The sequence below is a fragment of the Pristiophorus japonicus genome, chromosome 5 (genome assembly GCF_044704955.1).
Source record: "Pristiophorus japonicus isolate sPriJap1 chromosome 5, sPriJap1.hap1, whole genome shotgun sequence".
Taxonomy (NCBI): Eukaryota; Metazoa; Chordata; class Chondrichthyes; family Pristiophoridae; genus Pristiophorus; species Pristiophorus japonicus.
Genome location: NC_091981.1, coordinates 108,928,859 through 108,953,385, shown reverse-complemented (window position 1 = coordinate 108,953,385; position 24,527 = coordinate 108,928,859). Strand labels below are relative to the sequence as shown.

The 24,527-nt window shown below is 45.7% G+C and overlaps 1 protein-coding gene across 6 annotated transcripts in view; it reads left to right on the top strand.

The window, feature by feature from the left end:
* Positions 1 to 24,527, top strand: part of colq (collagen-like tail subunit (single strand of homotrimer) of asymmetric acetylcholinesterase) — a 247,710-nt gene that overhangs the window by 17,664 nt on the left and 205,519 nt on the right. The window contains exon 1 of one of the 6 annotated variants that reach the window (XM_070880847.1): positions 4,473 to 4,547. The exons of 4 other annotated variants lie outside the window; for them this stretch is intronic. The gene's annotated coding sequence lies outside the window, so the exon portion shown is untranslated. Of the gene's footprint in view, positions 1 to 4,472; positions 4,548 to 15,371; positions 15,445 to 24,527 lie in introns of those variants that run through there. One more of the 6 variants, XM_070880845.1, reaches the window with a different exon arrangement.

Sequence of the window (24,527 nt, the reverse complement as noted above, 5' to 3'; positions counted from 1 at the left end):
ATTACACAAGACCCAGTCGAGGATGGCCTGCTCTCTAGTTGGTTCCTCGACATATTGGTTTAGAAAACCATCCCTTATACACTCCAGGAAATCCTCCTCTACAGTATTGCTACCAGGTTGGTTAGCCCAATCAATATGCAGATTAAAGTCACCCAGGATAACTGCTGTACCCTTATTGCACGCATCCCTAATTTCCTGTTTGATGCCATCCTCAACCTCCTTACTACTGTTTGGTGTACACAACTCCCACTAATGTTTTCTGCCCTTTGGTGTTTTGCAGCTCTACCAATATAGATTCCACATCATCCACATTCATGTCCTTCCTTACTATTGTTTTAATCTCCTCTTTATCCAGTAACGCTACCCCGCCTCCTTTTCCTTCCTGTCTGTCCTTCCTGAATATTGAATACCCCTGGATGTGAGTTCCCATTACCTTGGAGCCATGTCTCCGTAATCCCAATTACATCATATCTGTTAACAGCTATCTGCGCTGCCAATTCATCCACCTTGTTACGAATGCTCCTCGTATTGAGACTCAGAGCCTTCAGGCTTGACTTTTAAAATTTTTTGTTCCTTTAGAATTATGTTGTAATGTGGCCCTTTTTGATTTTTGCCCTTGATTTCTCTGCCCTCCACTCTTGCTTTTCTCCTTCATACCTTTTGCTTCCGCCCCCTTTTTACTTCCCTCTGCCTCCCTGCATAGATTCCCTATTACATTAATAGGGATCGTGTCATTATTGGGGTTTCATTAATCGGGCTGGTGTCATTATTGGAATTGCATTAATAGGGGTGATGTCATTATTGGGGTTAGGATTAATAGGGTGGTATCATTATTGGTGTTACATTAATAAAAGTGATGTGATTACTGGGGTAAAATTAATAGAGGTGCTGTCATTATTAGGCCCACATTAATAGGGTGGTGTCATTATTAGGATTACATTAATAGAGGTATTGTCATTATTGGGTTTACATTAAGATGGATGTTGTCATTATTGGGGTTACATTAATAGAGTGCTATCATTATTGGGGAAACATTAATATGGGTGGTTTCATTGTTGGGGATACATTAATAGTGTGGTTTCATTATTGGGGTTACATTAATAGAGGTAGCTAATTATTGGGGTTACATTAGTAGCGGTGATGTCATTATCGGGGTAAAAGTATTACGGGTGGTGACATTATTGGGGTTACATTAATAGTTGTGGTGCCATTATTGGGGTAAAATTATTAGGGCTGGTATCATTATTCGGGTTACATTATTAGGGATGGTGACAGTATTATGGTTACATTAATGGGTTGGCGATATTATTGGGGTTACATTAACAGAGGTAGCTAATTATTGGGTTTACATTATTAGAGGTGATGTCATTATTGGGGTAAAATTATTCAGGCTGGTGTCATTATGCAGGTTACATTAATAGGGTAGTCTCATTATTGGGCCTACATTAATAGGGGTGATATCAATATCGGGCTTACATTAATAGGGGTGATATCAATATTGGGCTTACATTAATAGGGCTCATGTCATTATTCGGGTTACATTAAGAAGGGTGGTCTCATTATTGGGGTTATATTAATAGGGGTGTTGTCATTATTGGGGTTAGGATTAAAAGGGTGATGTCATTATTGTGGTTACATTAATAAGGGTGGTGTCATTACTGGGGTAAAATTATTAGGACTGGTTTTATTATTGGGGATACATTAATAGAGGTAGCTAATTATGAGTTTACATTAATAGGGCTGATGTCATTATTAGGGTCAGGATTATCAGGATGGTGTCCTTATGGGGGTTGCATTAATCGGGGTGTTGACATTATTGGGGTTAAATTAATAGCGGTGCTGTCATTATTGGGGATACATTATTAGGGCTGGTGTCATTTTTCAGGTTACATTAATAGGGCTGACATCATTATGGGGGTTACATTAAGAGAGGTGGTGTTATTATTGTGGCTACATTAATATGTGTGATGTCATTATTGGGGTTACATTATTAGGATTGGTGTAATTATTCGGGTTACATTAATAGGGGTGATCTCAGTATTGCGGTTACATTAATCGGGTGGTGTGATTATTGGGGTTTCATTAATGGGGTGATGATATAATTGGGTTATATTAATGGGATGAGGTCATTATTGTGGTTACGTTTATAAGGGTGGTGCCAATATTGAGGTTAAATTATTAGGGCTGGTGTCTTTATTGGGGTTACATTAATGGGGTGTATAATTATTGGGGTTAGGATTAACAGGGTGATATAATTATTGGGGTTAGGATTAACAGGGTGGTGTCATTATTGGGGTTACATTAAGAGGAGTGTTGACATTATTGGTGCTATAGTAATAGTAGTTGTGTCATTATTATGGTTACATTATTAGGGTGGTGTCATTATTGTGTTACATTAATAGTGGTGTTGACATTATTGGGGTTACATTAGTAAGATTGGTGTCATTATAGGGCTTACATTAATAAGGATCATGGGCTACATTTTGCACTTTTTTTTGCATGTATAACGCCCACTTAATGTCTATTTTACCACTGAAATGACGTGTAACGCCCAGATATCGCCCGTTAGCCACAAAATGGAAATTGACACCCATTTTTCGGACACTTATTGCCGAGCATTACTTTCCCTATGTGCATAACACCAGGAAAAATAATATCGCCTGCCACTTTTTTTGGGCGGATTCATCAGAATGGGCGACATCAATGCCCATAATATCGGCCAGCGTTAGTTTCCACACGTAATTAATGCCGAGATTCAGTAATACCGACCGCCCAGTTTTTTGTCGTAAAGATCACATTTGGCGAAACTAATGCCCAGGAGATCGCCCAGCGTCACTTTCACCACCTCGCACACATCTCGCCCACAATATCGCTCGCCCAAAGCACCGCTCAGAAAAAGTGAAACTGTTCTGAACGAATCACAGTGTTGTGGGCGCCCTTTTAAAAATCGCAGGTCGCTTCATTCAAAAGGCTGCTTCAACTTCAGGCGTGTTTAGATTGACTCTGGAGTTCTTCTCAGGTGAAGTGATCATCTCAACAGATATATTTTCAGACTCTGGACTATTGGGGATTTACTGTAGGTGTATTTTAGTGAGTAGGATCTTGCGGAGACATCGTTGGTGATATTTCTCCAACAACTTGAGGTGTCTGCTGCACATGCTCCATGTCTCTGAGCCATACAGGAGGGCGGGTATTACTACAGCCCTGTAGACCATGAGCTTGGTGGCAGTTTTCAGAGCTTGAAACACTCTTTTCATCAGGCGGCCGAAGGCTGCAATGACGCACTGGCGGCGGTGTTGGATCTCGTCGTCGATACCTGCTCTTGTTGATAGGAGGCTCCTGAGTTATAGGAAGTGGTCCACGTTGTCCAGGGCCATGCTGTAGATCTTGATGACTGGGGGGCAGTGCTGTGCGGTGAGGACAGGCTGGTGGAGGACCTTTGTCTTATGAATGTTTAGCATAAAGCCCATGCTTTCGTACACCTCGGTAAATACGTGAACTAAGTCCTGGAGTGCAGCCTCTGTATGTGTGCAGATGTAGACATCGTCTGCGTTCTACAGCTCAATGGCAGAGATTGAGTTGGTCTTGGATCTGGCCTGGAGAAGGCCACTGGTTCTGTAGTTTAGTTCCACTCCAGCTGACAGCTTGTTGACTGTGAGGTGGAGCATGGTGGCAAGAAAGATTGAGAAGAGGATTGGGGCGATGACGCAGCCCTGTTTAACCCCAGTCCGGATGTCGATTGGGTCTGTGATGGATCCGTTGGTAATCCCTGGGAGGACAGGCACACCAACATTAGCGTCCTCATCCAGGCTAACGTCCCCAGCATTGAAGCACTGACCACACTCGATCAGCTCCGATGGGCAGGCCACATAGTCCTCATGCCAGACACGAGACTCCCAAAGTAAGTGCTCTACTCGGTGCTCCTTCACAGCAAAAGAGCCAAAGGTGGGCAGCAGAAATGCTACAAAGACACCCTCAAAGCCTCCCTGATAAAGTGCGACATCCCCACTGACACCTGGGAGTCCCTGGCCCAAGACTGCCCGAAGTGGAGGAAGTGCATCCGAAAGGGCGCTGAGCACCTCGAGTCTCAACGCCAAGATCATGCAGAAATCAAGCACAGGCAGCGGACCAGTCCCACCCACCCTTTCCCTCAACGACTATCTGTCCCACCTGTGACAGAGTCTGCGGCTCTCGTATTGGACTGTTCAGCCACCAAAAGACTCACTTCAGGAGTGGAAGCAAGTCTTCCTCAATTCCCAGGGATTGCTTATGATGATGATTTTAGGAAGGAAATTATTGCTTTTGATCAATCGCTATTATAATTTCATTGCAATGGGGCCAGCCATTTCTCAGCCTGCATCGATTAATACGCAGATGCTGCAGAGTGCAAATGGCTCAATGTCTGATGCACATCATTATGTGCCCAATTTAGGATGTGCCAGAATCAGGAGGAGGTCCAGACCATACACACCCGCACGTACAGAGAAAAGAGGTCTTACCTCGACGTGTCCGAGCACACTTGCCTTCGGAGACTGCGCTTCCACAAGGTGCGAGTTCATCAGGCCACATATGCAACCTGCCATCAGGTCATCAGTGTCGGTCGAGGTCAAGGTCACCGCGGCACTGTCTTTCAATGCATCCGGTTCCTTTCGGGTCTCCGTGGTCAAGGTTTCCCCTCTGTCTCACCATGCCATTCATCGCTGCATTAGACAGGTCACGGAGGCCTTGTACACGCGAAAGATGAACTTTATCAGCTTCCCCATGACCACGGAGGCTCAGACTGACAGGGCTGGAGCATTCTATCGCATTGTTAAGTTCCCCAGGGTGCAGGAGCAATGCAGTGCATTCACATCGCCATGCGCGCACCTTCTCAGGACTCAGAGCTTTTTCGTAACAGAAAAGGAATTCACTCCCTGAAGATCCAACTAGTTGATAGAAACATAGAAACATAGAAAATAGGTGCAGGAGTAGGCCATTCGGCCCTTCGAGCCTGCACCGCCATTCAATGAGTTCATGGCTGAACATGCAACTTCAGTACCCCATTCCTGCTTTCTCGCCATACCCCTTGATCCCCCTAGTAGTAAAGACTATATCTAACTCCTTTTTGATTATATTTAGTGAATTGGCCTCAACAACTTTCTGTGGTAGAGAATTCCACAGGTTCACCACTCTCTGAGTGAAGAAGTTTCTCCTCATCTCGGTCCAGAATGGCTTACCCCTTATCCTTAGACTGTAACCCCTGGTTCTGGACATCCCCAACATTGGGAACATTCTTCCTGCATCTAATCTGTCTAAACCCATCAGAATTTGAAACGTTTCTATGAGATCCCCTCTCATTCTTCTGAACTCCAGTGAAAACAAGCCTAGTTGATCCAGTCTTCCTTGATATGTCAGTCCCGCCATCCTGAGAACCTTCCCTGCACTCCCTCAATAGCAAGAATGTCCTTCCTCAAGTTAGGAGACCAAAACTGTACACAATACTCCAGGTGTGGCCTCACCAAGGCCCTGTACAATTGTAGTAACACCTCCCTGCCCCTGTACTCAAATCCCATCGCTATGAAGGCCAACATGCCATTTGCCTTCTTAACCGCCTGCTGTACCTGCATGCCAACCTTCAATGACTGATGTACCATGACACCCAGGTCTCATTGCAGCTCCCCTTTTCCCAATCTGTCACCATTCAGATAATAGTCTGTCTCTCTGTTTTTACAACCAAAGTGGACAACCTCACATTTATCTACATTATACTTCATCTGCCATGCATTTGCCCACTCACCTAACCTATCCAAGTCACTCTGCAGCCTCATAGCATCCTCCTCGCAGCTCACACTGCCACCAAACTTAGTGTCATCCGCAAATTTGGAGATTACTACATTTAATCCCCTCATCTAAATCATTAATGTACAATGTAAATAGCTGTTGCCCCAGCACAGAACCTTGCGGTACCCCACTAGTCACTGCCTGCCATTCTGAAAAGTACCCATTTACTCCTACTCTTTACTTCCTGTCTGCCAACCAGTTCTCAATCCACTTCAGCACACTACCCCCAATCCCATGTGCTTTAACTTTGCACATTAATCTCTTGTGTGGGACCTTGTCGAAAGCCTTCTGAAAGTCCAAATACACCACATCAACTGGTTCTCCCTTGTCCACTCTACTGGAAACATCCTCAAAAAATTCCAGAAGATTTGTCAAGCATGATTTCCCTTTCACAAATCCATGCTGACTTGAACCTATCATGTCACCTCTTTCCAAATGCGCTGCTATGACATCCTTAATAATTGATTCCATCATTTCACCCACTACCGATGTCAGGCTGACCGGTCTAGAATTCCCTGTTTTCTCTCTCCCTCCTTTTTTAAAAAGGGAGGTTACATTGGCTACCCTCCACTCCATAGGAACTGATCCAGAGTCTATGGAATGTTGGAAAATGACTGTCAATGCATCTGCTATTTCCAAGGCCACCTCCTTAAGTACTCTGGGATGCAGACCATCAGGCCCTGGGGATTTATCGGCCTTCAATCCCATCAATTTCCCCAACACAATTTCCCGACTAATAAGGATTTCCCTCAGTTCCTCCTTCTTACTAGACCCTCTGACCCCTTTTATATCCTGAAGGTTTTTTGTGTCCTCCTTAGTGAATACCGAACCAAAGTACTTGTTCAATTGGTCTGCCATTTCTTTGTTCCCAGTTATGACTTTCCCTGATTCTGACTGCAGGGGACCTACGTTTGTCTTTACTAACCTTTTTCTCTTTACATATCTATAGAAGCTTTTGCAGTCCATTTTAATGTTCCCTGCAAGCTTCCTCTCGTACTCTATTTTCCCTGCCCTGATCAAACCCTTTGTCCTCCTCTGCTGAGTTCTAAATTTCTCCCAGTCCCCGGGTTCGCTGCTATTCTAGCCAATTTATATGCCACTTGCTTGGCTTTAATACTATCCCTGATTTCCCTTGATAGCCACGGTTGAGCCACATTCCCCTTTTTATTTTTACGCCAGACAGGGATGTAGTTCATCCATGCGGTCTCTAAATGTCTGCCATTGTCCATCCACTGTCAACCTCTTAAGTATCATTTGCCAATCTATCCTAGCCAATTCACGCCTCATACCTTCAAAGTTACCCTTCTTTAAGTTCTGGACCATGGTCTCTGAATTAACTGTTTTCTTCTCCATCCTAATGTAGAATTCCACCATTTATGGTCACTCTTCCCCAAGGGGCCTCGCACAATGAGATTGCTAATTAATCCCCTCTCATTACACAACACCCAGTCTAAGATGGCCTTCCCCCTAGTTGGTTCCTCGACATATTGGTCTAGAAAACCGTCCCTTATGCACACCAGGAAATCCTCCTCCACCGTATTGTTTCCAGTTTGGTTAGCCCAATCTATATGCATATTAAAGTCACCCATGATAACCTTTATTGCATGCACCTCTAATTTCCTGTTTGATGCCCTCCCGAACATCACTACTACTATATGGAGGTTTGTACACAACTCCCACTAACGTTTTCTGCCCTTTGGTATTCCGTAGCTCCACCCATACCGATTCCACATCATCCAAGCTAATGTCTTTCCTTACAATTGCATTAATTTCCTCTTTAACCAGCAACGCCACCCAGCCTCCTTTAACTTTCTGTCTATCTTTCCTAAATGTTGAATACCCTTGGATGTTGAGTTCCCAGCCTTGGTCACCCTGGAGCCATGTCTCCGTGATGCCAACCACATTGTATCCGTTAACTGCTATCTGCACAGTTAATTCGTCCACCATATTCCGAATACTCCTCGCACTGAGGCACAGAGCCTTCAGGCTTGCCTTTTTAATACACTTTGACCATTTAGAATTTTGCTGTAAAGTGGCCCATTTTGTTTTTTGCCTTGGGTTTCTCTGCCCTCCACTTTTACTCATCTCCTTTCTGTCTTTTGCTTCTGTCTCCATTTTGCTTCCCTCTGTCTCCCTGCATTGGTTCCCATCTGCCATATTAGTTTAACTCCAACCCAACAGAATTAGCAAACACTCCCCCTCGGACATTGGTTCTGGTCCTGCCTAGGTGCAGACCGTCCGGTTTGTACTGGTCCCACCTCCCCCAGAACCGGTTCCAATGCCCCAGGAATTTGAATCCCTCCCTGCTGCACCACTGCTCAAGCCACGTATTCATCTGAGCTATCCTGCGATTCCTACTCTGACTAGCACGTGGCACTGGTAGCAATCCCGAGATTACTACTTTTGAGGTCCTACTTTTTAATTTAGCTCCTAGCTCCTTAAATTCATCTCTTTGGACCTCATCCCGTTTTTTACCTATATCGTTGGTACCAATGTGCACCACGACAACTGGCTGTTCACCCTCCCTTTTCAGAATGTCCTGCACCCGCTCCGAGACATCCTTGACCCTTGCACAAGGGAGGCAACATACCATCCTGGAGTCTCGGTTGCGGCCGCAGAAACGCCTATCTATTCCCCTTACAATTGAATCCCCTATCACTATCGCTCTCCCACTCTTTTTCCTGCCCTCCTGTGCAGCAGAGCCAGCCACGGTGCCTTGAACTTGGCTGCAGCTGCCCTCCCCTGATAAGTCATCCCCCCCAACAGTACTCTAAGCGGTGTATCTGTTTTTCAGGGGGCTGACCGCAGGGGACCCCTGCACTACCTTCCTTGCACTGCTCTTCCTGCTGGTCTTCCATTCCCTAAATGGCTGTGGACGCTTTACCTGCGGTAAGACTAACTCGCTACATGTGCTAATCACATCATTCTCAGCATCGTGGATGCTCCAGAGTGAATCCACCTTCAGCTCCAATTCTGCAACGTGGTCCGTCAGGAGCTGGAGGCGGATACACTTCCCGCAGATGTCGTCGACAGGAACACTGGAAGTGTCCCTGAGTTCCCACATGGTACAGGAGGAGCATATCAGGTGTCCGGGCTCTCCTGCCATGACTTAACCCTTAGATACACTTAATTTGGCGACAACAATGTTAACAGGTTACTTACTGATATAAAAAAGAAAAAGAAAAGCTACTCACCAATAACCAGCCAATCACTTACCCCATTGGCTGTGACGTCACCTTTTGATTTCTTTCTACTTTTTTGCTTTTTCTCCCGGCTGGAGCTGCACCAGCACACCTTTTGTAGGCCTCACCAATGCCACGAACTCCCGCCTCTGACTGCTGCCGCCTCTCGCTGCCGCTGGGCCTTTTGTAGGCCTCACCAACGCCACGAATTCCCACCTCTGACTGCCGCCATCTCGCGTTGCCGCTGGGCCTTTTGTAGGCCTCACCAACGCCACAAACTCCCGCCTCTGACTGCCCCTGACCACAACCAGATCGTAATGGAGTTAATGCCAAATGTCCGGGCAGCTTCGATGAGACTCACATCCTGCATGAGAGCGCTGTCTCTGACATGTTTAGGAGTCAGCCACAAGGACAATGCTGGATGCTTGGTGACAACTGATATGGCCTAGCCATTTGGCTGATGACCCCCTTGCGTGACACCCACACCGAGGCCGAGAAGCGATACAACTAGAGCCACAAAGCCACACACAATGTGGTCCAGAAAATAATTAGTGTGCTTAAGCAGCATTTCAGATGACTGGAGCACTCAGGAGGGGAGCTACAATACAACCCTGAGCAAGTAGCTAAATTCGTGGTCATGTGCTCCATGCTGCACAACCTGGCTATCAGGAGGGGACAAAAATTGCCAGAAGGAACTGATGCTCCACCTCAGGAGAGAGAGGAAGAGGAGGACGATGGGCTGGACGCTGACCTAGGGCCAGACAATCAGGCTGGCGATGCAACCATGCCCACGCCCCCCTCCAGACTGCAGGAAAGGGCCCGTGGTGGCTACATAGCTGCAAGACTCGTACGCCAGGAGCTGATATCTGAACAATTTGCCTGAAAGAATGTTGCTGTGAGTGACAACGCTGACATACTGCTGTGTATGTGCAGCTCAGACATCAATGGTGGCCATCACCTTGGTGCCAGTTAAAGTTTACGTTGATTGAAGTTAAGTTTCATTTAACCCTTTCATGTTAAGGAATTACCAGTGTATAACGGTCCAGCTACCTGTGACAATGCACAATAAGGTTATGTTCAATAAAAAAAAATTCATACCAACATTGGTTTGAAATCATAAGTATTACGGGCAAAAACAGCTCACCGGCATCCACTTTTTCGACCATTGACATCAATCAAATGGTCAACATGTCCAGCAACACAGAATACAAATGCAAAGCAAGAGGGTGGCCCCCTCCCCCCATACATTACAACAAATTGCATACACCCAGATGGAGATATAACACAGCCATCACCTGTGGACATGCACCTCACTTTCCTTCCCCCCTCCCCTTCTTCTCCCTACCTCTACCCCTCCCCCTTCTCGTTCCATGCCGCCTGGCTGAAGAGCTCCTCAGGCGGTGCCTCATTGGGGGGGATGAAGACAGAGGCAGTGGTTGGACAGGTATGGGAGCGGAGGGTGCCGAGGGAAGAACATTCTCTGATCCAGAAGCAGGATCTTGGTCCTGCCTCTCATCTGTAGTTCGCTGTGGTGGTGCGGAACCTAGGGGTGGAGTGCCGCGCTTTGGGACCACTGGGAGGCCTGTGCCAGCAGTGTTCCTGGCTATTGCCTCCAGGGCTTCCGCTATACGTGCAACATACGCAGTCCTGGTGGCCAGCTATCGGAATATGCCCTCCAATGCATCGAGGATCTGGTCACCAATGTCTACAGTCCTCCTGGATGACTGTACCATCTCTCCGCTCTCATCTGGTGCTCATGGACCAGACCTGCCACGTCCATTACTCTGGGGGGTAATCGCAGTCCTGGGGACAAATGGGGTGCCCTGTAGCGAGGTGCTTGGGGCCGGTACCTCCAGAGTGGAGGCGGGAATGGCCAGAGGAGCACTAGATGGCCTTGGGGTGGAATGGCTTCTGGAGTGTGACGAAGCAGGTTCCTCGAACATGCGCTCATCCGTAGAGAACAGACCCAGCGGATTGACGGTCGAGAATCGGAGCTCCTCAGTACCAGATGTAGGATCGTCCAGCGAATCCGGCCCCACGCCCCCACCTTCTGGCCTCTGTGGTGAACTACAACTACAGATGAGAGGCAGGACCAAGATCCTGCTTCTGGATCAGAGAATGTTCTCCCCTCGGCACCTTCTGCTCCCGTACCTGTCCAACCACTGCCTCTGCCTTCATCCCCTCCAATGAGGCACCGCCTGAGGAGCTCTTCAGCCAGGCGGCATGGAACGAGAAGGGGAAGGGGTAGAGGTGGGGAGAAGAAGGGGAGGGCGGAAGGAAACTAAGGTGCATGTCCACAGGTGATGGCTGTGTTATATCTCCATCTGGGTGTATGCAATTTGTTGGAATGTATGGGGGAGGGGGCCACCCTCCTGATTTGCCTTTGTATTCTGTGTTGCTGGATATCCTGAACATTAGATTGATGATTAAACGGATCGTAAAAGCTTTTACAGATATATAAAACGTAAAAGAGTGACTAAAGTAAATGTTGGTCCCTTAGAAGATGAGAAGGGGTTTTAATAATGGGAAATGTGGAAATGGCTGAGACCTTAAACAATTATTTTGCTTCGGTCTTCACAGTGGAAGACACAGAAACCATGCCAGAAATTGCTGGTCACAGGAATGTGGGAAGGGAGAACCTGGAGACAATCACAATCACTAGGGGGGTAGTGCTGGACAGGCTAATGGGACTCAAGGTAGACAAGTCCCATGGTCCTGATGAAATGCATCCCAGGGTATTAAAAGAGATGGCGGAAGTTATAGCAGATGCATTTGTTATAATCTACCAAAATTCTCTGGACTCTGGGGAGGTACCAGCGGATTGGAAAGCAGCTAATGTAATGCCTCTGTTTAAAAAAGGGGGCAGACAAAAGGCAGGTAACTATAGGCCGGTTAGTTTAACATCTGTAGTGGGGAAAATGCTTGAAACTATCATTAAGGAAGAAATAGCGGGACATCTAGATAGGAATAGTGCAATCAAGCAGACGCAGCATGGATTCATGAAGGGGAAATCATGTTTAACTAATTTACTGGAATTCTTTGAGGATATAACGAGCATGGTGGATAGAGGTGTACCGATGGATGTGGTGTATTTAGATTTTCAAAAGGCATTCGATAAGGTGCCACACAAAAGGTGACTGCAGAAGATAAAGATACGCGGGGTCAGTGGAAATGTATTAGCATGGATAGAGAATTGGCTGGCTAACAGAAAGCAGAGAGTCGGGCTAAATGGGTCCTTTTCGGGTTGGAAATCGGTTGTTAGTTGTGTGCCACAGGGATTGGTGCTGGGACCACAACTGTTTACAATATACATAGATGACCTGGAAGAGGGGACAGAGTGTAGTGTAACAAAATTTGCAGATGACTCAAAGATTAGTGGGAAAGCGGGTTGTGTAGAGGACACAGAGAGGCTGCAAAGAGATTTAGATAGGTTAAGCGAATGGGCTAAGGTTTGGCAGATGGAATACAATGTCGGAAAGTGTGAGGTCATCCACCTTGGGAAAAAAAACAAAAAAAGGGAATACTATTTGAATGGGGAGAAATTACAACATGCTGAGGTGCAGAGGGACCTGGGGGTCCTTGTGCATGAATCCCAAAATGTTAGTTTGCAGGTGCAGCAGGTAATCAGGAAGGCAAATGGAATGTTGGCCTTCATTGCGAGAGGGATGGAGTACAAAAGCAGGGAGGTCCTTCTGCAACTGTATAGGGTATTGGTGAGGCCGCACCTGGAGAACTGCATGCAGTTTTGGTCGCCTTACTTAAGGAAGGATATACTGGCTTTGGAGGGGGTACAGAGACGATTCACTAGGCTGATTCCGGAGATGAGGGGGTTACCTTATGATGATAGATTGAGTAGACTGGGTCTTTACTCGTTGGAGTTCAGAAGGATGAGGGGTGATCTTATAGAAACATTTAAAATAATGAAAGGAATAGACAAGATAGAGGCAGAGAGGTTGTTTCCACTGGTCGGGGAGACTAGAACTAGGGGGCAGAGCCTCAAAATACGGGGGAGCCAATTTAAAACCGAGTTGAGAAGGAATTTCTTCTCCCAGATGGTTGTGAATCTGTGGAATTCTCTGCCCAAGGAAGCAGTTGAGGCTAGCTCATTGAATGTATTCAAGTCACAGATAGATAGATTTTTAACCAATAAGGGAATTAAGGGTTATGGGGAGTGGGCGGGTAAGTGGAGCTGAGTCCGCACTGTTGGCTGAGCTGCAAAACACAAATAAGGTTATTGGAGGAGAAGGGAGTGCTAGAGTCACAAGGTGATTCCAGCGCTACACACAGCATATGCACGACTAAAGAACCACCGCTATCAAGGTCATCACAGTCATCACATTTCATGACCATCAACACATGTTGCATTGCAATGATTTTCATTCGGCCATTATTATTTCTATGACAATTTTAGAAATCATCTATCATATATGATTGTTTGGATATGAGTGGGTGTGACATCTATTGACTTTACATCACGCAATGGTGTAAACTTTATTCACGTCGCTTCACTTCAGGGTCTGCAGATGCTTGCGTGGCCATCCGGGGGTGCTTCCCCATGAGTGTGAGCACCCGCTCCTCCATCTCAGTGATGTCGCTGATGACTAGTGGCCCCCCACCCGTTCGCCTCTGCACGGATCTCATCGTCGATAGCTTCTTCTGTAAAAGGTGACAGGACGACATGGCATGAGATCATTGCGTGATATCATTGCTAGGTACTGTCACAGAGACAGATACAACGCATATCCGACAGATGTAATCATGATTATTATAATAATGATCATTCTTTACCTGAAGATGTGCAACGTAATCGCAGGCTTTGCCTACAACATTCCCGGTAAAAGTGCAAGACCTCACATCTGCTGATAGTCACTCATGACTCTTACAAATCAAATTATATAAATGCATAAGTACATGTAAATAAATGTAACACTTACTCTTGCGGATCCGATAAGGTCGTTCCATCGTTTGCGGCATTGGTTGCCCTCACGCACCTCGTTGGTCGCTGACGGGACCAACTCTGCTATCTCGGCCCATATCTTCTGGTAGGCCTTTGGGGTGGGTTTCCCATGCCTCCCTGGGTCAAATCACTCCAGCATATCTCAACCTCCTGCAGGAGGGAGGCATTTGCCTTGTCCAAGAACCTCCTCCTTTTGCGCCCTCCAATGTGCTCCTCTCCCAGCTCACTGGCCTCGCCAGCTTCAGTCTCCACAGCGTGTTGTGACACCTCCTCCTTTCCCTCCATTATAGGCCAAATTCGGGCAAATATCTGGCTGGTAACAGCTAATTTTTGTTTCCCTATTTGCTCTAAAGCTCTAAAGTCTCCCTCCTTCCTCCCAAAGCAGCCACACCACACCCAGACATGCCTTTAGTCCCTCTCAGTTCCCTCTCTATCTGTCTCCTCTTCACCTCCTGAATCGTGGGAATTGAGCATTGCCATGCTGTTGCTAAGGACGGCGACACTTTACGACAGAAGGTCAGAGAGATTTAACGCTACCGCCCATTTCATATTGCTCGCGTTAACACCCAATTTCAAAAATGGAGATCATGGGCTGGAACCTCCACTTTTTTTGCATGCTTAACGCCCACTTAACTCCCATTTTACCGCTGAAATGACGTATAACGCCCATATATCACCCATTTTGGTACAAAATGGAAACTGGCGGGCATTTTTCGGAAACTTATCGCCGAGCGTTACTTTCCCCATGTGCTTACTGCCGAGAAAAAATATTATCACCTGCCCACTTTTTTTGGGCGGAATCAGCAGAATGGGCGATTTCAACGCCCATAATATCGGCCAGCGTTACTTTCCGCATGGAATTAACGCCGAGATTCAATACTAACATTCGGCCACTGTTTTTTGTCGTTAAGAGCATATTTACCCAAATTAGCGGCGATGGAGATCGTCCATCGTCAGTTTCACCACCTCGCACACATATCGCCCACAATATCGCTCGCCCAGAAAACGGCCACAAAAAGTGGAACTAACTGGAACGAATCACAGTGTTATGAACGCCATGTTCTAGATCACATGTCGCGTCCTTTAAAAGACTGTTGTGCTTCAACCTCGGCAGAGTTCGGATGTACTCTGCAGGTCATTGGAGTTGATGTGAATATCTGTAAAAATATCTTTACCATACTGTGACCAATTGGAATTGAAGAAGTGTCTTTGTCGGGATATTCCTTGTTTGTGAGCAATCGGTGGAAAACAGAGAGCTACTGCAATTGGGCCTCGCCTTTCTCACCCTCTCTTGGTGACAAAATACATGCAGCAGACTCGACATCGCCGCAGGAACGCTCCACTGCATTATGTGCCCAATGTAAGAAGTGACAGACAGATGAGGAGGACCAGACCGGTAAATACAAGTGGAAGCATTCTTATCCCCACTTGCCCGACAACACCTGCCTTCGGAGACTGTGCTTCCACAAAGAGGTTATCACTGAGGTAAGCCAGCTGATAAGGGCAGATCTGCAGCCTGCCAGCACCATCAGTACTGCACTGTCCGTCGAGGTCAAAGTCACCGCGGCACTGTCGTTCTACGCGTCGGGTTCTTTTCAGGCCACAGCTGGCAACATTTGTGGACTTTCTCAGCATGCCACACATCGCTGCATTAGACAGGTCACTGAAGCCCTGTACGCGTGCAGGAGGGACTTGATCAGCTTCCCTATGACCAGGGAGATACAGAATGAGAGAGCTCTAGGATTTTCCAGAATTGCAAACTTCCCTAAGGTGCAGGAAGCAATAGACTTTACGCACATCGCGATGCAGAGGTTTTCAGGAAACACAACTCCCTGAATATCCAACTGGTTGTCAACCATCAGCAAATTATACTGGCAGTGAATGCTCAATTTCCGGACAGCATCCATGATGCTCACATCCTGCGTGAGAGTACTATATCGGACTTGTTTAACAATCAGCCACAAGGTCAATGCTAGATGCTTGGTGACAAAGGATATGGCCTCACCACCTGGCTGATGACCCCCCTGCGTGACAGCGAGGCCGAAAGGCGATACAACAAGAGCCACAGAGCAACTCGCAATATCGTGGAGAAAACCATTGGAGTGCTGAAGAAGCGCTTTAGATGCCTGGACCACTCAGGAGGCGAGCTCCAATACCACCCTGAGCAGGTAGCTCAATTCGTGGTGATGTGTTCCATGCTGCACAACTTGGCTATGAGGAGGGGACAAGAATTGCCTGATGAGTCTGACAGTACACCTCACCAGAGAGAGGAAGAGGAGGATGAGGAGGTGGACGCTGACATCGGCCCAGACAATCAGGCTGACGCTGAAGCCATGCCCCCGCCAACCTGTAGATAGCATGAAAGGGCCCATGGTGGCATGATAGCTGCAAGAGCCTTATGTCAGGAGCTTATCAATGATTGCTTTGCCTGAAAGAACGTTGGTGTTATTTACAAAGCTGACACACTGCTGGGTGTGCTGGTCATACATCAATGGTGGGCATCACCTTGGTGACAGTTAAAGTTTGAGTTGATTGAAGTTAAGTGTAATTATACCCTTTGATGTTAAGGATTCACCAGCGTGTAATGGTGCAGCCAACTGAGCCAATGTGCTACAAAGTTTTGTTCAATAAAAAACATTAAACCGAACAATAGCCTGAAATCATAAGTATTCTCCCCCCACCCCCCTGCCTCCCGCTTTGCCTCCCCACCTTGGCCCCTTCCCCTTCCCCTCCTGACTCCAAGCTACCTGACTGAGGAAGTCCTCAGGCGATGCTTCATTGGGGGGGGGGGGGGGGGGATGATGGCCGAAACACTGCTTGGATAGATACGGGAGAGGACGGCCCCAAGGTGGGAAGGTGCTCCAAGCCAGAAGCAAGATGTTGCTGCTGGCTCTCATGTGTGGTTGGCAATGAGGGTGCGTGAAGTCACCTTGGGGTGCAGTGCGGCACTCCGGGACCACTGGGAGCCCTCTGCCATCAGTGTTCCTGGCTACCAGCTCCAGGGCCTCCTCCATCCCTTCCATGTTATATCTTATTTGTTGGACAAAAACTCAGTGCCAGCTATGTTCTTGGTGCTTAGTAGGCTTTTTGCTACTGGTGAATCTCCCTCGTGCCTCCCACAACAGCCAGACAAGCACACACCACAGCTACACGCACTTTCAGTGCCTCTGAGCTCCCTCACTCTCTGTCTCCTCTTCTGCGCATGTCATGATGACCTTTGACCTCCTGAATCGCGGGAATCGAGCATTGCCATGCCGTTGCGAAGGACGGCCACACTTTACGGCAGAAGGTCAAAAAAATTTAACGATACCGCCCATTTGATATTGCTCGCGGTAATGCCCATTTTAAAAAATGGAAACTAGGTGTTTTGAGAATAGGCGAGAAGCCGGCGATCAGAAAACCCTTTTTTAATGCCCACACCGGAAATAATGCCCATGTTTGGACGATCTGCATAAAAGTGTAAAATCTAACTCCATGTCATTATTGGGGTTATATTAATCGGAGTGGTGTCATTATTGGGATTGCATTAATGGGGTGATGTCATTATTGGGGTTAGGATTAATACATCTGGTTTCATTGTTGGGGTTACGTTAATAGCGATGGTGTCATTATTGGGATTACATTAATATGGGTCATGTCAATACTGGTGTAAAATTAATAGGGGTAGTGACATTATTGGGGTTACATTAATATGGGTGGTGTGATTTTTGGGGTTACATTAATGGGGTGATGTCATTATCGGAGTAAAATTATTAGGGCTGCTGACATTATTTGGGTTACATTAATAGGGATGGTGACATTATTACAGTTACATTTATAGAGGTGGTTTCATTATTGTGGGTACATTAACAGAGTGCGGCCATTATTGGGTTTACATAAATAGGGTGGTGTCATTATCGGGGTTACATTAAGAGGGATGCTGTCATTATTGTGTTATATTAATAGGGGTGATGTCACTATTGTGTTACATTAATAGTGATGTTGACATTATTGAGGTTATATTAATAATGGTTGTGTCATTATTGGGCTTAGATTAATAGGGGTGGTGTCATTATTGGGGTTACATTAATTGGGGTGGTGTCCTTATTGGGATTGCATTTATAGGGGTGATGTCATTATTGGGGTTAGGATTAAGAGGGTGGATTCATTATTGGGGTTACATTTATAGGGGTAGTGACAATATTGGGGTAAAATTATTAGGGCTGGTGTCATTATTTGGGTTACATTAATAGGGATGGTGACATTATTGGGGTTACATTAATAGAGGTAGCTAATTATTGGGGTTACATTAATAGTGGTGATGTCATTATTGGGGTAAAATTATTCAGGCTGATGTCTTTATTTGGATTACATTAATAGGGATGGTGACATTATTGCGGTTATATTAATATGGGTAGTGTCATTATTGCGGGCACATTAATATGGAATGTGTCATTATTGAGGTTACACTAATAGAAACGATGTCTTTATTATTGTTAGGATTAAAAGTATGGTGTCATTATGGGGGTTACGTTAATGGGGTGTTGACATTATTGGGGTTATAGTAATAGGGTGGTGTCATTATTAGGCTTACATTAATAAGTGTGATGTTATTATTGGGATTACATTAAGAGGGGTGGTTTCATTATTGCGAGTACATTAACAGGGTGGGGTCATTATTGGGGTTCCATTAATAGGGGTGCTGATATAATTGGGTTATATTTATAGGACTGGTGTCATTATTGTGATTCCATTAATAGGCGTGCTGTCAATATTGGGGTTACATTAATAGGGTTGTTGACATTATTGGGGTTACATTATTAGGGGTGATGTCATTCTTGGGGTTAGGATTAACAGGGTGGTATCATTATCGGAGTTACATTAATGTGAGTGATGTCATTATTGGGCTTACATTAAGAGGGGTGGTGTCATTATTGGGCTTACATTAATAGGGTGGGGTCATTATTGGGGTTACATTAATAGGGATGATGTCATTATTCGGGTTATGTTAAGAGGGGTGGTGTCATTATTGGGCTTATATAAATAGGATGGTGTCATTTTTGTGGTTACATTAATAGGGTGGTGTCATTATTGTGTTACATTAATAGCTCATTAGAGGGAGCAACGTGCGGCAGCCCGGCCCAGAAATCGGTGCGGTCCCGGCCTGCAAGACCATCAGGAGGCTGGGGCCATTAGAGGGAGCAGCGTGCGGCAGCATACCACTGCAAGGAGCAGCGCGTGCTGCTGCAGGAGTGCGACGGCTGATTGCACTGCAGGGCGGTGCAGCAGGAGTGGCAAGGTCGGGGTGAAGGAGCGGCAAGAGTTCGTAGAGGGATGTGGTCAGGGCCCAGCAGAGGCGAGAATTCGGGGCCCAGAAAAAGCAAGGGCCCAGGGGCAGCATGGGCCAGCCCACACTGCGATATGTGTGCGCACTAGGTCCGTGCAGCAGAGCTGGTCTCCAATCGTCTTGTTTACAGAAATGGGGTGATAATATAATTCGGTTATATTAATGAGATTACGGGGCTAGATCTTCCATTATTTTTGCATGCATACCGCCCACTTAACATCTATTTTAACGCTGAAATGAGGTGTAACGCCCATATATCGCCCATTTAGGCACAAAATGGAAAGTAACGCCCATTTCTCGGTCACTTATCGCCAAGTGTTACTTTCGGCATGTACACAATGCTGATAAAAAATAATACCGCCCACCCACTTTTTTGGGGCGAAAAGATCAGAATGGACGACACCAACGCCCATAATATCGGCAAGTGTTACTTTTGGCACGTAATTAATGCCGAGATTCAATAATACCGCCCGGCCACTATTTTTTGTCATAAAGATCACATTTGCTGAAACTAATGCCCAGAAAATCACCCATCCTTACTTTTGGCACCTTGTAGACATCTCGCCAACAATATCGCTCACCGAAAAAATCACTATGAAAAAGTTGAACTGACCGGAACTACTCACAGCAGTATGGACGCCATTTTCTAAATCTTACGTCGCATCATTTAAAAGGCTGCTCTGCTTCAACTTCGGAGGAGTTTGGATGTACTCTGGAGGTGATATGAACATCTGGACAAATATCTTATCATACTGTGGATAATTGGAATTTACTTTAGGTGTCTTAGTGGAGACATATATTGTTTGTGAACAAACGGTGTAATACAGAATTGGAAGGTGGCCTGTCATTTCTCAGCCTCTCTTGATGACCACGCACATGCTGTAGACTCGAGATGGCAGAAGGTACATTCGACAGCATCATGTGCCCAATGTAAGACGTGCCAGACTGATGAGGAGGACCAGACGTTACACCCACCACACTTACAGGGAGAAGCAGTCTTAAGTCAACTTGTCCGACACAACCTGCCTTCGGAAACTGCGCTTCCACAAAGTGGTTATCAGTGAGGTATGCCAGCTCATCAGGGGAGATCTGCAGCCTGCCTGCACCATCAGGATTGCACTGTCTGTCGAGGTCAAGGTCACTGCAGCACGTTTGTTCTACGCATTGAGTTCCCTTCAGGCCTCAGCTGGCAACATTTGCGCTATATCTCAGCATGCCACACATTGCTGCATTAGTCAGGTCACTGAAGCCCTGTATGCACACAGGATAGACTTTATCAGCTTCCCTATGACCAGGGAAGCTCAGACAGAGAGGGCTTTCGGATTCTACTGAATTGCTGACTTCCCCAAGGTGCAGGGAGCAATAGACTGTACGCACATCGCGATGCGGGCACCATTTCAGGATGCAGAGGTTTTTAGGAACACAAGGGATTCCACTCCCTGAATGTGCAACTTGTTGTCGACTACCAGCAAATTATTATGGCAGTGAATGCTCAATTTCCGAGCAGCACCATGATGCTCACGTCCTGCGTGATTGCACTGTATCTGACTTGTTCAACAATCAGCCACACGATAAATGCTGGTTGCTTGGTGACAAAGGATATCGCCTCGCCACCTGGCTGATGACTCCCCTGTGTGACACCCACACCGAAGCCGAGAAGCGATACAATGGGAGCCACAGAACCACTCGCAATATCAGTGAGAAAACCATTGGAGTGCTTGAGCAGCACTTTAGATGCCTGGAGCACTGAGGAGGAGAGCTCCAATACCACCCTGAGCAGGTAGCTCAATTTGTGGTTGTGTGCTCCATGCTGCACAACTTGGCTATCAGGAGGGGACAAGAATTGTCAGAAGGGTCTGACGGTCTACCTCAGGAGAGAGAGGAAGAGGAGAACGAGGAGGTGGACGCTGACTTTGGGCCAGACAATCAGACTGACGCTGAAACCATGTCCCCTCCCATCTCTAGACCGTAGAAAAGGGCCCATGGTGGCTACATATCTGCAAGACTCTTACGTCAGCAGCTCATAAATGAGCGCTTTGCTTGAAAGAACGTTGGTGGTATTTACAAAGCTGCAACACTGCTGGGTGTGCAGGTCATACATCAATGGTATCCATCACCTTGGTGACAGTTAAAGTTTAAGTTGATTCAAGTTAAGTGTAATTATACCCTTTCATGTTAAGGAATTAACAGTGTGTAACGGTGCAGCTATCTGAGACAATGCACAACAAGGTTATGTTAAATAAAAAACATTTAATCGGACCATTTGTCGGAAATCATAAGTATATCTGTAAAAAACACGCCACCTCACCTCCGCCCCACCCTACAACAAATTTATCACATTTACATCATTACAATGGTTCCCATTTCCCGCAAAACAGAATACAAATGCAAACCAACAAGGTAGTCCTCTCGCCCCTTGCCCCGACCCTCCCACCAAAATAGCAGCAGCAGCCTAGAAAAATGCCCCAGCCACCTGCGGCCATACACCTCACTTTCCGCCCCACCCCCCCACCCCGCTTCTCCTCACCTCTACCCCTTCCCCTTCCCCTCCTGACTCCAAGCCGCCTGGCCAATGAGCTTCTCAGGCGATGCTTCATTGGGGGGGATGACGGTAGAACCAGATACGGGAGAGGACAGTCCCAAGGTGGGAATGTGGTCCGAGCCAGAAGCAAGATCTTCCTCCTGGCTCGCGTGTCATTGGCAATGGGGTTGCGGCACCTTGGGGTGCAATGCTGCGCTCCGGGACCACTGGGAGCCCTCTGCCACCAGCGTTCCTGGCTAACAGCTCCAGGCCTCCGCCATCCCTTCCATGTTATATCTTATTTGTTGGACAAAAACTCGGTACCAACTACATTCTTGGTGCTTAGTAGGCTTTTTGCTGCTGGTGAATCTCCCTCGTGCTTCCCACAACAGCCAAACAAGCACACACCACACACACACACGCTTTCAGTCCCTCTCTGTTCCCTCTCTCTCTGTCTCCTTTTCTGCACAAGTAATGATGACCCATGACCTCCTGAATCATGGGAGCATTGCTATGCTGTTGCTAAGGACGCCGACACTTTACGGCAGAACATCAAAGAGATTTAATGCTAGGGATTTCACATCACTCGCGGTAACGCCTATTTCTAAAATGGAAACTAGGGGGTTTGAAAATGGGCGATAATCCGCTGATCTGAAATCCCATATTTACCGCCCACGCCGGAAATAACGCCCATTTTTGGGCGATCTGCAAAAAATGAAAAATCTAGCCCATTGTCATTATTATGGTTACATTAATAGGACATATGTCATTATTGGGCTTACACTAATAGGGGTGGTGTCATTATTCATGTTACATTAATAGGGATGGTGACATTATTATGGTTACATTAGTAGGGGTGGCGACATTATTGCGGTTACATTAATGGGGTGATGTCATTATTGGGGTTACATTAATGGGGTAGTATCATCTTTGGGGTTACATTAATGAGGGATTGTCATTATTGGGCTTACATTAAAGGGATGTTGACATTATTGGGGTTACATTAATAGGGGTGGTGCCATTATTTGGTTTATATTAATAGGGGTGCTGTCATCATTGGGGTTACATTAATAGGGGTGTTGACATTATTGGGGTTACATTAATAGGGTGGTGTCATTATTGCGGTTACATTAAGTGGGTGGTTTTATTATTAGGGTATGATTAATAGTGGTGGTATCATTGGGATTGCATTATTGGGGGTGATGATACAATTGGGTTATATTAATGGGATGATGTCCTTATTGTGGTTACATTAATAGAACTGGTTTCAATAGTGTGGTTACATTTATAAGGGGGGTGCCAATATTGGGGTTAAATTATGAGGGCTGGTGTCTTTCTTGGGGTTACATTAATAGGGGTGGTGTCATTAATGGGGTTACATTAATAGGGTGTTGACATTATTGTGGTTACATTACTAGAGTGGTATCATTATTGGGGTTAATTTATTAGGGCTGATGTCATTATTTGTGTTACTTTAATAGGGACTGTAACATTATTATGGTTACATTAATAGGGGTGGTGACATTATTGTGTTACATTAAGGGGTGGTGTCATTATTGGGGTTACATTAATGGGGTGATGTCATTATTGGGGTTACATTCATAGAGTGTTGACATTATTGGGGTTACATTAACGGGGTGGTGCCATTATTGGGGTTAAATTATTAGGGCTGATGCCATTATTTGTGTTACTTTAATAGGGATTGTGATAATTTTACAGTTACATTAATAGGGGTGGTGACATTATTGGGGTTACATTAATAGGAGTGGTAGCATTATTGGGGTTTCGCTAATAGGGCTGACGTCATTATTGTGGTAAAATTCATAAGGGTGGTGTTCTTATTGGGGTAAAATTAATAGGGGTTGTGTCATGATTGGGCTTACATTAATAGGAGTGATATCATTATTGGGGCTCTATTAATAGGATGGTATCATTATTTGGATTATGTTAATAAGGTGGTGTCATGATTGGGGTTACATTAATAGGGGTGGAGTGATTATTGGGGTTAGGATTAACAGTGGTGTCATTATTGGGATTATGTTAATAGGGGTGATGTCATTATTGGGGTTACATTACTAGAGTGGTTCCATTATTGAGGTTACATTAATAGGGTGAGGTCATTATTGTGCTTATTTTAATAGGGGTGTTGTCACTATTGGGGTTACATTAATGAGGGTGGTGTCATTATTGGGGTTTCATTAATATGGGTGATGTCATTATTGGGGTTACATTACTAGAGTGGTATCATTATTGAGGTTACATTAATAGGGGTGATGCCGTTATTGGGGTTAAATTATTAGGGCTGATGTCATTATTTGTGTTACTTTAATAGGGATCGTGACATTATTACGGTTACATTAATAGGGGTGGTGTTCTTATTGGGGTCAAATTAATAGGGATTGTGCCATTATTGGGCTTACATTAATAGGGGTGCTGTCGTTATTGGGGTTACTTTAAAGGAGCGTTGACATTATTGAGGTTACATTAACAGATTGGTTTCATTATTGGGTTTACATTAATAGGGTCATTTCATTATTGGAGTTACATTAATAGGGGTGATGTCATTATTGGGGTTAGGATTAACATTGTGGTGTTATTACTTTAAGAGGGTGGTCTCATTATTTGGTTATAATTAATAGTGGTGGTATCATTATTCGGTTTACATTATTGGGGGTGGTGATACAATTGGATTATATTAATGGGATGATGTCATTATTGTGG